This window comes from Muscardinus avellanarius, assembly GCF_963383645.1.
Source record: "Muscardinus avellanarius genome assembly, chromosome: 6".
Classification (NCBI taxonomy): domain Eukaryota; kingdom Metazoa; phylum Chordata; class Mammalia; order Rodentia; family Gliridae; genus Muscardinus; species Muscardinus avellanarius.
In genome coordinates, this window is record NC_137791.1 from 57,440,083 (window position 1) to 57,453,697 (window position 13,615).

Consider the following 13,615-nt stretch of genomic DNA (forward strand, 5'->3'; position numbering starts at 1 on the left):
ACATCATTCATTACAAAACAAGCAAAAGAGTACTTCATAGCTGGTCAAAGTTTTATAGTCTTTGATTTCTTATTAGTAATTTACACATCACTTAAACTGGCTGAACTAAAATCAGAAAAGCTAGTTCCTACAAAGACAATACAGTAAATAATACCGAACAATAACTTGGGGAAAGAAAAAGAAATTTGAGCTAATTTGATATTCAGAATCACTGTTTGCTGCCATACAACTTCATAAAATATTAGATTAAAATTAATATTAAATTTTAATGAAAAGCTGGGTGTGGTGGCGCATGCCTGTAATCCCTGCGCTTGGGAGGCAGAGACAAGAGGATCACGCAGGTTTGAAGCCAGCCACGCGCGCTGGCTTAGGACACCCTGTATCCAAATAAAAAATATATATAAAATCGGTCTGGGAGTGTAGCCCGGAGGTAGAAGGGCTTCCAGAAACCGCAGTACCACTAAAAAAAAAAAAAAAAAAAAAAAAAAAAAAAATTTAATTAAGGATTAAGTGCCTGGAAGGTACTAAATCTTCAAAGTCACTATTTTAGACACAGATTATTAGTAGTTGTAGTAGTAGTAAGTCATATGTAATCTAACATTCTTATGTATTAGAGGGATGTTTATTTATTTATTTAGGTACTAGAGATTGCAAGGGGTGTCCTACATCCAATCTACACCCCAAGTTCTATTTTATTTTTATTTTGAAATAAGGTTTAGCTAAGTTGTAGAAATCTTACCATCCTTCTTTCTCAGCCTCTAAGTACTTGGATTACAAGTGTGTGATACTACACCGGGCATTTTTAGTACAAACCATTAATGTCAGATTGCTTCCTAATAGCAAGTTTGTCATAATTATTTAAAGTATAAAAACTACATAAATGTAAATATTTCTGGTTTGGCATACACAAATTAAAAAGTTTAATTTTTTAATACAAATATTCCACAAGATATAAATGGCAGGCTACTGTCAATTAAAATTTAGATCTTTGAAAGATTTACTAGTACAAATTACTTTCTTATAAGATTATATGCCAGTAGAGTTTTACACTGCTCAGTTAGGAAAAAATAATAATTCAGGGCTTTTGGCACGAGCATCCAAAGCCCTGCAGCAGAGATGGCGCTGCTGTAGCTGCTTCTTGGGTCTTGTGTACTGAGTAGGGCACAGCGGGAAGAAGCCTGAGGGGTCTAGTTTGCGATCTTGGCTTACCAAGCATTGGAGTATTGTAGAGAAAAATGCCTATTGGATCCACAGAGAGGCCAACTTTTGTCGAAATTTTTAAGACATGATCCAGCACAGCAGATTTAGGACCAGTAAGCCTTAATTGGTTTGAAGAACTTTCTTCAGAAGCTCCACCCTATAATTTTGAACCTACAAAAGAATCTGAATATAAAAATCCACAGTTATAAACCAAACCTATTTAAAACACCACAAAGGAAATCCTCTTATCATCAATTGGCTCAACTCCTAAAATATTCAAAGAACAAGGCCAAACTCTTCCACTTTACCAATCTCCTTTAAGAATTGGGAAAGGATATTGCCAGTAGGGCACATAAAAGCCATCTCAGAGTGAAGGATAAAGTGAACCAAATAAATGATGTTACCAGGAAAAAAATAATTTAAGATGTGCCTGGAATCAAATATTTTAAATAGAATTCAGCTACGAATTGTGTAAAGCTAATGTGTTTTGTAGGGAAATGTTTGTCCTAAGTTTTTAAAAACTCCCTTTGAAGCAGTTTATATGGTTATCAAATATAGTAATAAAAGAGAACAGCATCAAGAACAAAAGCCAACAGGAACTCAGAAGCCATCAGACTCTCTGGAGATACAGGTATATACAAATTCATTCCACTGTGTCTATCTGGGCACTCAATTCAACTCTGATCCAACTGAAAACCAAGGTGTACATGAGGGAAGAAGGGATGGGGGTGAACAGAGTCCTTATCTTTCAGGTAGGGTACAAGGTCATCCAGAGAAAGAAACTTTGCCCCAGTATATAAGTTCCAGAGGCAAAATACGGAACAAATTAGCAGAGTAGCACCTACATTGTCTTTTGCCATAACTTTAATTTGCAGGTAAGATGTCATAGTCATGCTACATGCATAAACTAACAGGCTGTGAGAAAGCATGCAGAGATAGAGATTCATTCTTTATTTATTCTTTTACTTGGCAAACATTTGCAAATAGTACTACATACCAGGAATTTACTGCTCTGCACACTAATAAAAAAAAGAGATCAAACTTCCCACCCTCTGGGAGCTTCTATTCTACTACTATACATGGAAAATAGTAATTAAAATTTAGCAATTTAAAGAAATTGCATTGAATATAGGAAAAACAAAGAATCAAAGCATTTCAGGTTACCAATGTTGGGATATCAGATTTTTTTTTTTTTTTTTTTTGCCAATGTGATAGGTATAAAGTGGAACTCTGTTGTTGTTTATTTACTGTTTTTTTTAGGTTATAGACAAACTTTAGAAATAAAATTGAGTTGGCAACTTCAAGGAAATAAAGAGTTGAAGAAACTTCTCAGCCATGTTTTGTGTCGAAATCTCTAGGTAACTGCTCCCCCTGTGCTCACCTGCAGCAGTAATAACCACCTCAGTCCTCCCACGGCCTCACACAAAAACCTAATACTGTACAAGGCACTCTTTCCCCAATAATGAGATAAGTTTAGGGATAGTCTGCTATATCTTACATTATATTGCAGATTATAAACAAAAATATTCACAAAATAATTATTATCCTATGTATGTGGAATTCTAATATTTTCTATTTTATTTCTCCCTATTGAAGTTGTTAAATGAGACCAATTAAATTGATGTTATGGGCGCTGGGCGTGGTGGCGCACACTTGTAATCCCCATGCTTGGGAGGCAGAGACAGGAGGATCGCACAAGTTCGAAGACGGCCGCTGGCTTAAGAGACCCTGTTTCCAAATAAAAACATGTAAAAATAGGTCTGGGAGTGTAGCCCGGAGGTAGAAGGGTTTCCAGGAACCCCAGTACCACCCAAAAAAAAAAAAATGATTTTATGGTTCCTCTAATGGATAGCAACACTCAGTTTGGAAAGCATTGGCAGTCTTCTGTGATTAATGTGCTTAGGAAGATAAGAACACTAATTTGTTTCTCAACCTGTGAGCTGAGGGCCCCTATTCAGACTACAGGGTTTTGGCCACAAGGTATATCGCGATTGTCCTCTGCCCAAGAGGTTCCAGGCTCTCAGTTTATTTTTCATATAGATATGCAACAGTATAAAAATTATGGGAGGCTGGCACTCTAGGTATATCTTTAAGGGTTATTTTAGTTATTTGAAGAGGGTTTTTTTTAAGTTCTTTTGTTTGATAAACTACCTCTCAGATTTCAGGTATGTGTGGGCCAGGAGGATATTTTGAATATACCTAGAAGTATACCTTGTTTTGTTAAGTCATTTGAATTCCCAAGATTTGCCATAGCAAGTTATTTCCATCCCCTAAGAAGTAATCAAATAACTTATTATTTGATATTCCTACTAGTGAAATAATAGACAGCTTCTCTGGTGTCCCAACTCTTGTCTCAAATAATATAGATATTTGTATTTTGGAAAAAAAAATAATCAGGCTTAGTTCATTGAATTTATTGTAAATTGCTTTTGCAATTTCAATTTTTTGAAACCTATATTCTTGTTTTTAACATGCTTCCATTGAATTCAGTTGCACTGAAAATATATGACATCATATTTGTATATATATATATGAAAAGTTAAATTATACCTCTACAATTTTGTATTTATAAATATAGTAATTAACATTCTGAATAACATGTAAAATGTTCTTAAAACTTATTACTTCTCTGCTAACTGATTTTTACTGGCTATTTTATCCTTTCTTTCCATTTTACTGGATGCAATATAAAAATACACCATCCAGCCAACTGACGTCTTGAGTTCAACCTATACACAAAGCCAGTACTGAAGTAGATTGGGGACCTAGAGCGTTACACTGTGGTGTCTTTCTAAAAGTGTGCATGCACTCAGTATGGAATGTTATGATTGGATAAGTTACAGGTTTCTAAATTTAAAAAAACTGTTTTCATTCCAATCTTGTTTATGCAAAGGTTCTGAAGATTAGAGCTGGCAGGTTATTTCTAACCCTTGCCTTTTCTCCCACCTTCCCTGAGCGCCCATCTCGCTGGGAGTCCAGAAGTGACAACCTGCTATTGCTGGAACTGTACAGTAGCAATTTGAATGGCAAACTCTGTGACTGGTATAGATTGTCAGAAATATATACCTGAAACTACAACCATACCATGCGTGGTGAGCAGGCATACTCAGTTGACATCAAGAGTATTTATAGAAAGAAAACGTGCTCCATTTAACTCTGATATGGATATTCCCATTTCAAAAGGAAGAGTTTTACTATCTTGCTTAACTTTGAGAGTGACTATAGTAAATTTTCTCAACTTTCCATGATTTGACTTAGAAAATTTTATATTTCTAATAAAAAGTTTTTAAACATTGATTGTAAACTCAAATTCTGTGAATGTGTATGTGAGTGTGTGTGTGTATGTGTGTGTGTGTGTGTGTGTGTGTGTGCATGCTAAATATAAGTATGCCATATTTAACAGGTGTTTACATAATACTTGTAAGGGCTAATATGACTGGAGTTTTTACATCCTCATGTTCCTATTCCTACATCGTATTCAATTGCATCAGGCCTCAGTAATATGAGTTATTTTGCTCTCAAGTATACATAGGATTTAAAGAAAAATTCAAAGTACTTTACTCATATTAGTAAATATACATTCTGTCTCTTATCGTGGCCTGAAGGGTGGTCCCCAAAGGTTCTGATTCCTGGAATCTGTAATTGGAAACTTATATGGAAGAAGTATCTGTGCAGGTGTAATTAGACTACAGATTTTGTGACAGGAAGCATTTTGAATTATCCAGGTACTCCCTAAAAGGCATCCCAAGTATCCTTATGAGATGAAGACACAAGTGAATACAAAGAGGGCAGGAGGAGGTAAGGACCAGAGAGGCAAAGACTGGAGTGACGGAGCCACAAGCCAAGCAACACCAGCAACTACTATGAACTGGATAAGGGAAAGGATACATTCTGTCTTAGAATAAACTCTCTCTTAGAGCACTAAAGGAGGCACATCCCTGCTGGCACCTGGATTTCAACTCAGGGATACTGATTTCAAAGTTCTGTTCTCCCAAAATGTGAGAGAACCATTTTTATAGTATTAATCTAATAAATGTGTGGCAATTTGTTATAGCAGGCTCAGAAAACTCATACACTATAATTGTTATAATCTTGAATAATGTACTGACTTTTCTAGTTAAATTAATAAATTAGGAATGGAGAGAGACAAACACTTAAGAAAAATGAATGATCCTATTTAAATGTGCTAGGGAGTCTGAGAAGTATTTTTGAAAGAATTAGGCTTAGGAAAAGGAAGAGTATTTAAAGTGTGAAAGCCAAGAAAATGTCTCACCTAAAGAGTGCATTCAAAGTACCTCTAAAATCCTTCAGAAAATAATTTGTCAGTAATTATCAAGAGCATTAAAATATTCCCACTTCTGATTCAGTAATTCCATTAATAAGAATCAATACTAAGAAGATATGCCAAAATTATATCAATTTTATAAAGTAGGATGTTTCCTCATGGAATCTGCATGTAATATAAAAAACTAAAAACAATCTAAACCTCCAAGTATAAAAGAAGCAATGTGTTTTCTTGGCTGAAGGTCTTAAATACCTATCAAAAATAATATTTCAAAAAACTTTGACCAAAATTAAAACCCTTGTGTTATGAAGTAACCTATAAAGAAGAAATATGGCTGGTCATGGTAGGAAACAATTGTAATCTCTGTACTTGGGAGGCTGAGACAGGAGAATCACAAGAGTGAGGCAAGTGTAGGGTAATTTAACAAAACCCTATTTAAAAATAAAAAATAAAAAGGAGTTGGGGAGTCGGGCGTGGTAGCACACATTTGCAATCCCATCGCTTAGAAAGCTGAGACAGAAGGATCGCACAGGTTCAAAGCCAGCCTCAGCTACTTAGTGAGGCTCTCAGCAACTTAGTGAGACCCTGTTTCCAAATAAAGTATAAAATAGGTCTGGAAGTATGCCCGAAGGTAAAAAGCCTCCAGGTTCCACCCCCAGTACCACCAAAAAAAAAAAAAAAAAAAAAAAGAAAGTGGGGGAGGGGGTTGGAGGATCAGAGGTAGAACACCATTGGTTCAGTCCCCAGTAACACACAAACACACACATACACACACACAAATACATCACTGTCTTTCTTATTAATTGTCTAAAAAATAAAAGGCCAGAAAGACACACACAGCATTTTAGTTGAGTTTTTCTTTCTTTCAATCCTTTGAACAGTTTTTCTAAAATACAACAGATACTCTGAGCAGAGGTAGAGGGGTACTATGAAAGGGGTAGTTTGCAGGCACACACACTCTACTTTCTGGGTGATTGGAAGACATAAGAATAACATCTAACCCGCCAAAACTTCCAAATGCTTTCTGGGCACATTATCTGCAACAACTCTGAATATCCATGAGTCATGCAGGAATAGATATTATTATCACTTATTTACACTGGGAGCACCCACAACACAAGAAGTGTTGGAGTCCACTCAAGGTCATCCCACACAAGCAGGAATAGCAAGGACAGCAGCCAAGTCAGGTTATCCAGGTCTGGGGCTTTAATTCCCCTTCCTGATGGTGATGCCTCAGGAGGAGAGGCAGGCTTAGCTGGGGAAGGGCAGCTCCTCTTATCAGCATGCCTCAGAAATACAAGGCCAGGCCTCAAACCCATTCTGACTGGCTGATGTTTAAGCATGCAAAGCCTTTCTGGTAAAACTGTCTCTGGCTTTCCTACAATCCTTTCAGATTCATAAAGAAGCCAAAGTATAAAATAAATTAGACTCATAAATATCGCCTACTATTAAAATCATAAACTTTCAAATCACTGCCTTCTTTTTCATTTTAATGAAAAATGTATTATGATTATGTTGTATTTTTATAAAGTATTTATATTTGCATTTAATGTAAGTTTTTATATATAATGTAAGAATCATATCGAGTATTTCATTTAATGTATCATAGGACCAATTCTTAGGCATCTTATATTTCTAAGTATACTTAAAGAAGCTCTATTTTTCTAAGTAATTTTTAGGTCAAGAAGTCCCTAGTATTAGAATATAACCAAAGAAATTGCATAATTAGATTGTGAAAAATAAATGAATCATGGTCAAATTAAACAATTTTCAGCTTTCACATACAGCAAAATTCAGGGCATCAAAAGATTAATCACATAAAATCACCTTTCAAATGTTAATTAAAAACTCCTTTCCAAAACTTTTCTTTACTAGAACAGATGTTTTGATAATCAAGCCTAGATTTAACTGTCAAAAATAGTATATATATTCAAGGGCTATATTCATGCACAGATGTATATATCACTCACTTGAAAAGTTACATTGATTTCAACAAAGCAAGAAGAGAATAAACATTTGTTTCAAACCCCTAAAGAAAGATATTATTCATTTTTATCCTTTGAGTTAGTATTAAGAAAACATATTTTTATAAATCCCCAAAGAGCTTTTAACCAGGACTACGTCACTGAGTTAAATATCTGTAGAAGTAAAAACTTTTTACTTCTATCCTTGCTAAAAGATTGCCAGTTAGATATAAAAATTCATACTGGTAAGAGTGGCCACAAAAAAGTATACTGAAAAAGATATTTGGTCCCCAATAAAATGCAATTCAAATACCAACCAGAAGCTCTCTAGAGATATCATACAGATAGCTTTAGCTATTCTTTCTTCTATGATTTGTGTTTGTATAACATTTTAGCATTAAATAAGGCATATGGTTCAACTACTTATGCATATTTTATAATGCTCACAGGATAACCCCAATAATCAAATGCAAAAATGTCATAAAGATAAAGCTTAGAAAAATTTCGATTGCCTTATGTAATAATTGTGTTCCATATATGGTGTATTTTTATAACACTTCAAAAAAGACAAATTTCACACATTTCATAAACACAAAGGTGTTTCTTAATGATTACTTTCAAGTGATATATATTTAAATTTAACTGATGGCCTCTGACATCCCAAAATTAAAATAACTGTCCTTGACCTAACTTCCCAATGGAGCAATTCTTAAAAGAACTTGGGTAGATAATTTAATAACATAGCTGACATGCAACAGGTCAAAGTCATTTTCGAGAATTGATTTTGGAATTAATGAATATATTGGTCTAGAATCTTTGTTTTGCATCCATTTATAACATAGAGACAAAACATTTCAATTTTTTCTTAGATTATAAATCAAAGAAAATTGAAGGCAGCTACATAAACAGCTCACTAACTGCATCTGTTGCGTATGACACAGTGGTCCCTAACATTCAGCATTTAGCCTGTTCACCTCTTTGCTGCCATCTTTGAATAAACATGTTTTAAAGCACCATTAATCTAAGGAAGCAGGACATTTTTCTTTCAAGAACAAACACATTTTCAACTTTTCACTAGCTATACAACTATAAAACCAAGCAGGAAAAAAAAAGGAATTTTGTGATACTTGTTTACATTAAAAGTTGAACATGATACCACCAAGTTTCTCTGGCGAGGAAGTACATTTAAGAACATAGAACAATCATATTCACTATTTTCTTCTATTATTCTTTTGTATTATGGTACTTCAAGAATAAGTTTTTGACTAATACTGAGAACCCAAAGAATTCTCTGTGTATTAGTAGTTTTATCATCAATTTAAAACAACTTTAAAACTCCAATATGAGCAAATAAATTTTACTTACACAACCATTTTAAAGAATGTGCTAAAATGTAAAAGAAAAACAAGAAAGAAACATACCGAACATAGAATACAGGCTCTCTCAGTGCTGTGACCAAGATTTACCAGGTTTTAAGAACTATAACAAGTTTACTTTCTTCAAATACTTCAAGAATACCAAAAGCCAAATAAACAACTCTCTTTCTTAGAAAAAAAAAGATCAAAAGATAAATAAAAATATATATCTAGCTTTTTAATTCCTTTTAAATTGTTCTAGTTACAGAAAATATGCAAAATACAATAATATCAAAAGGAAATCTTTAGTTTGTCCTATAAAAAAAGACAAACGTGGATCCATACTAGATATTGTAACATTGCTCATAGACAATATGGATACATCTACATAACTGGCAATTAGTGTGTGCTGGTGTCCTCTCTCTCTCTCTCTCTCTCTCTCTCTCTCTCTCTCTCTCTCTCTCTCTCTCTCTCTCTCTCTCTCTCTCTCTGTTTTTTTGAGAAAAATAGGTGGGGAAAGAAGGTATAAATGCTTACTGTTTAAGAAAAGCTAGATAGTGCCAATACATTGGAAAAACTGTCCAAGAACAGTTGATCTATGCAACCCCTGAAATGTTGCCAAGGTCACAGAGACCCAGAGCAATCTCCAATACACAGTGAATACCATTTGCGTACTTGTTAAAAGAACAGGTACTGGGTTGTTTTTACATTATGTATCTCATTGCAAACAAGCTGGGAAAAGGTAACACAGGTTAGTTGTGCTTTTTTCCCAGTATTTCATTTCACTGTCCGTTTTATGGTATTACTAAATTATTAGCAGTGTCCCGCTCATGAGATATAAGTGATCTCTTTCAAGGTGGGAGTTTATAGCACTGTGTTCAAGTGAAATATGAGAGCAACATTATAATTTCCAAACTCAATTTCAGTAACTACATTAACATGACAAGGTTCTCAAGAACTGCCAAAGACAACAGAAGTGAACTGTTTACCCTGAGTAGCACATTTCACTGTGGGACTCCAATGCTGTACCTCAGCTTGATGTTGTTATCCACCCCAGACTCTGCCACCCAGCAGTAGGTTTCTCTACCACCCTAACCTTGTTTGGGATTAAGGTCTCCCGTTACATCTTGCCTTCTACTGGTGGTTCCCAGAACACCATTTTACAAGAATGGAAAGGCACCAAGAAATTTTGCCTCCAGTCATGTCAGACTCCAGCTGTAAAAGGAGTGAACCCAGTTCCTGAGCACAGAACAAAGAACAGTGCTCACAGATTAGAGAAATTAAATTTCAATTTCTGTTTATATGAGAAAGACTCAGCTGTTCTCTATTAGCATGATACTGAAAAATGTTTCCTGGATTTAGAAAATAATTTTAAAAATAAGAACACGAGAAGTCATATTTTTTCTAAGAACATATATGGGCTTATTTCTTCTTAGGAATACAACATGAAATGTGGTGTCCACTTCACACATATTTCCTATTCAAATACTTTAAAAGCCTGAGGTAAAGCCTCATTAGGAAGAACTGAAATGGCCCATTACTATAGACAGAGAGAGTTTGTCCTGGGATTGACTACAAACATGAAGCGCAACGTCTACAGCCAAAAGAGAAAGTTAAGTTTTCAAATTTTCCTCTTTTGAGAAGGCAAAAATATTTTTTTCAGTCTGTGGACACTATGACTCATCTTGTTTCAGCCTTTTATTTTTAAATTATTTAGATTCATTTTTTCTATCTTTACAATTTTATTGGTGCATTATAGTGTTACATCATAATGTAGTTCATGGTGATATTGACATACATGCACACAGCAGTTGGTGTTGATTCATTTAGATTATGGATGAAGATTTTTGTTTTAAGCACATCACATTGTTGTATTTTCCTTTTGCCAAATCAGAAATATAATAGGGAATAAATTAAAATAATCTCCATATTCATTAATAAGATTTAAAAATTATTTGACTCTGTAGTGTTGGGTTCTTTTTTCCTGTCATCTGCATTTTGCAGGACTCACATTCCTACTTTACAGATGAAGAAACTGAGGCTCGGAACATAGAACCACTTGTACTGAACTCCGAAGTTCATTATCCCATACTTCCTTAACAAACATTATGCTCTTATTGACAAAATGCACCAAAATACAGAAAACTTGACTAACAATTTTTAAGACTTTTAAAAGTCTATCTCTACTAATTCACATATTCAAAAGTAGACAGACAAATAAAATTGAGATAAGAATCTGAGGCATTTCTCTTCCTTTCCCCGTGAACAAATCCTTGTTCAAGTTCCAGTTCAAGAGTAACGTCTTTTTTCCATACTGATAAAATTACTTCTTTACTGTGTTGTAAAATTTATTTCACTGTAATTTACGACTAAGGGTTATCTTTTCATTCTGTCCTTGGCTCCCAGAACAGTAGCTGGTACATGCTCAATAAATCCTTGTATTTAATAAAAGCTTGTTCAAGGAATACATATGCAAATAAAACATCCCAATTCTGAGAGCAGATAAAAATCTCCTGTTATGAATACACGTCAAACCTTGTATTAAAGTTCTTCAAACTTTACATGAATCCTATGAACCTCTTATTAAAAGGTGGACTAGATTGAGTAGGTCTGAGGTGGACCTGAGATTCTACATTTTCTAAGCTCTATGGTTATTTGGAATTGGTGCCTAAACCACATCTTGAGTAGCAAGGACTTAACCTGCTAGGATACACATACTGAACGTGGTGAGTTATCTAGAAAGGTGTATGTTCCTCTTGAATGTTAACCTCCATTTAGACCTGGCACCAAACCTCAAGTTATTAAATTTAATAACTAAGAAAAATTGTGTGTTTATGTGAATTTCCCTAAATGAGACATAGCTTTTTTGTAAAAGACCATGTTTAATTATGTTTGTATATTTCATCCAAAGAGGCAGGATGGTGCTTTATATGTACGAGAAGCTCAATTTAATATCAGCCAAATAAAAATTAAGTACTTGAAGACAAAATCTGTCACCGATTTGTCTATCTCTTTGTCAAAGTGCTTGGCATGCTGCCTCAAACCCTGAAGAGGCTGAGTAAATAAATGCTGAATGTACGAACAAACACACCACTTTCTCTGGAAAGCATCCGGTTCCAATCACTTTGATCAATGCCACTCTCTGGTACTTGCTCACAACTCTAGATATTAATGAATCTGCAGTGTTGCCGAGGTCATCAATGACCTCTTTGATATTCTAATTTTGAATGTTACCTTGTTCTCCCCCCGCCTCCATACTATATACTCTTTCATACCAACATTTCTGTTTGCTGTGACAGGATGGACATTTGTGGTCACTGCTGCTTTATTTCAAGCTTAGGACGACTGCTTCTTCAAAAACAATTAGTACCAGAAATATCAGTGTTAAATGTCTGACAGGAGCCACTATAGAAATTCTCTCTCCCCACTTGCTTTCCCCCTCCCTGGGACTGAGGATTGAACTCAGGGCATTCTACCTCAGAGCTACACCCCCAGCCCTATTTTTTTATTTTGAAATAGGGTCTCACTAAGTTGCGGAGGGTCTCACTAAGTTGCGGAGGGCCTCACTAGTCGCTAGGGCTGGCCATGAACCTGCAATCCTCCTGTCTCAACCTCCCAGGTACTAGGATTACAAGCACGCACCACCACACCCGGTTCCCACTTGCTTTTAAGTATCAGGATCTTAGCTGTACATGTACAATAAAATTACCAAACTTGGTAATATACATATACATATATGTATATGTGTGTGTGTGTGTGTGTGTGTTTGTGTGTGTGTGTGTGTGTGATACTGGGGATGGAACCCAGGGGCATTCTACTTCCGAGCTACACCCCCAGCCCTATTTTTTATTCTTTATTTTGAAACGGAGTCTCATGGATTGTAAATGGCCTAAGTAGCTGAGGCTGTTCACAAACTGAGATGCCTCCCAAATGCTGGGATTACAAGTGTGTGCCACCATACCTGGCTTCAAACTTGGAAACTATCGATGAAACCTTGCATTTATTTTCTTAAAGTGCCATGTTAACAGGCTTTTTTTTTTACCATAATACAATCATACTATCTACAATATCAAAAAAGATATGGCAGCTGGGCGAGGTGGCGCATGCTTGTAATCCTCGCGCTTGGGAGGCGGAAACAGGAGGATTGCACAGGTTCAAAGCCAGCTGCGCTGGCTTAAGAGACCTGTTTCCAAAAATGAAATAGGTCCGGGAGTGTATCCCAGAGGTAGAAGGGCTTCAAGGAACCTCAATACCACCAAAAAAAGAAAAAAGCTATGGCTGTTCCATACTGTTTTAACTCTGCACAGTTCAGTAATACAATGTAAGTGGTATGTAGACTGGAAAAGTGTTAACAGTGCTTAAGTTACCAACCATGTTAAGCAATTACGAGCTTAATAAACAATAATTAAGTACCTACTACAAACAATGTATACATTAGTGTACTGTGAAGAATATATAGATGGATATTGTAATAAAGCTCTGAAAAAATTCAGACAAAAAATTACACTCAAATATTAGAAAATAAAAAGTCCAATTTTTACTTTTAAACTGTGTGTGTGTGTGTGTGTGTGTGTGTGTGTGTGTGTGTGTGTGTAACTGAGGTTTGAACCCAGGGATATTCTACCTCTGAACAATACTCCCAGCTATTTTTATTTTGAAACAAGGTCTTGCCAAGTTTCTGAGGATCTAAGTTGCCGAGTCTGTCCCCTAACCTGTGATCCTCCTGTCTCAGCCTCCCAAGTACTGAGATTACAGATGTGTGCCACTGCACTCAGTTTAAACTTACTTTTAAGTAAAGTTTTAAGGACATC

At 35.4% G+C, this 13,615-nt stretch overlaps 1 pseudogene across 1 annotated transcript in view; it reads left to right on the plus strand.

The window, feature by feature from the left end:
* LOC308264053 (rab GDP dissociation inhibitor beta-like) overlaps positions 1 to 13,615 on the plus strand; it is a 58,980-nt pseudogene that overhangs the window by 32,278 nt on the left and 13,087 nt on the right. Inside the window, exons 3-4 of the transcript in view lie at positions 1,694 to 1,831; positions 4,094 to 4,242. The product of the transcript in view is annotated as a rab GDP dissociation inhibitor beta-like (transcript). The remainder of the gene's footprint in view (positions 1 to 1,693; positions 1,832 to 4,093; positions 4,243 to 13,615) is intronic.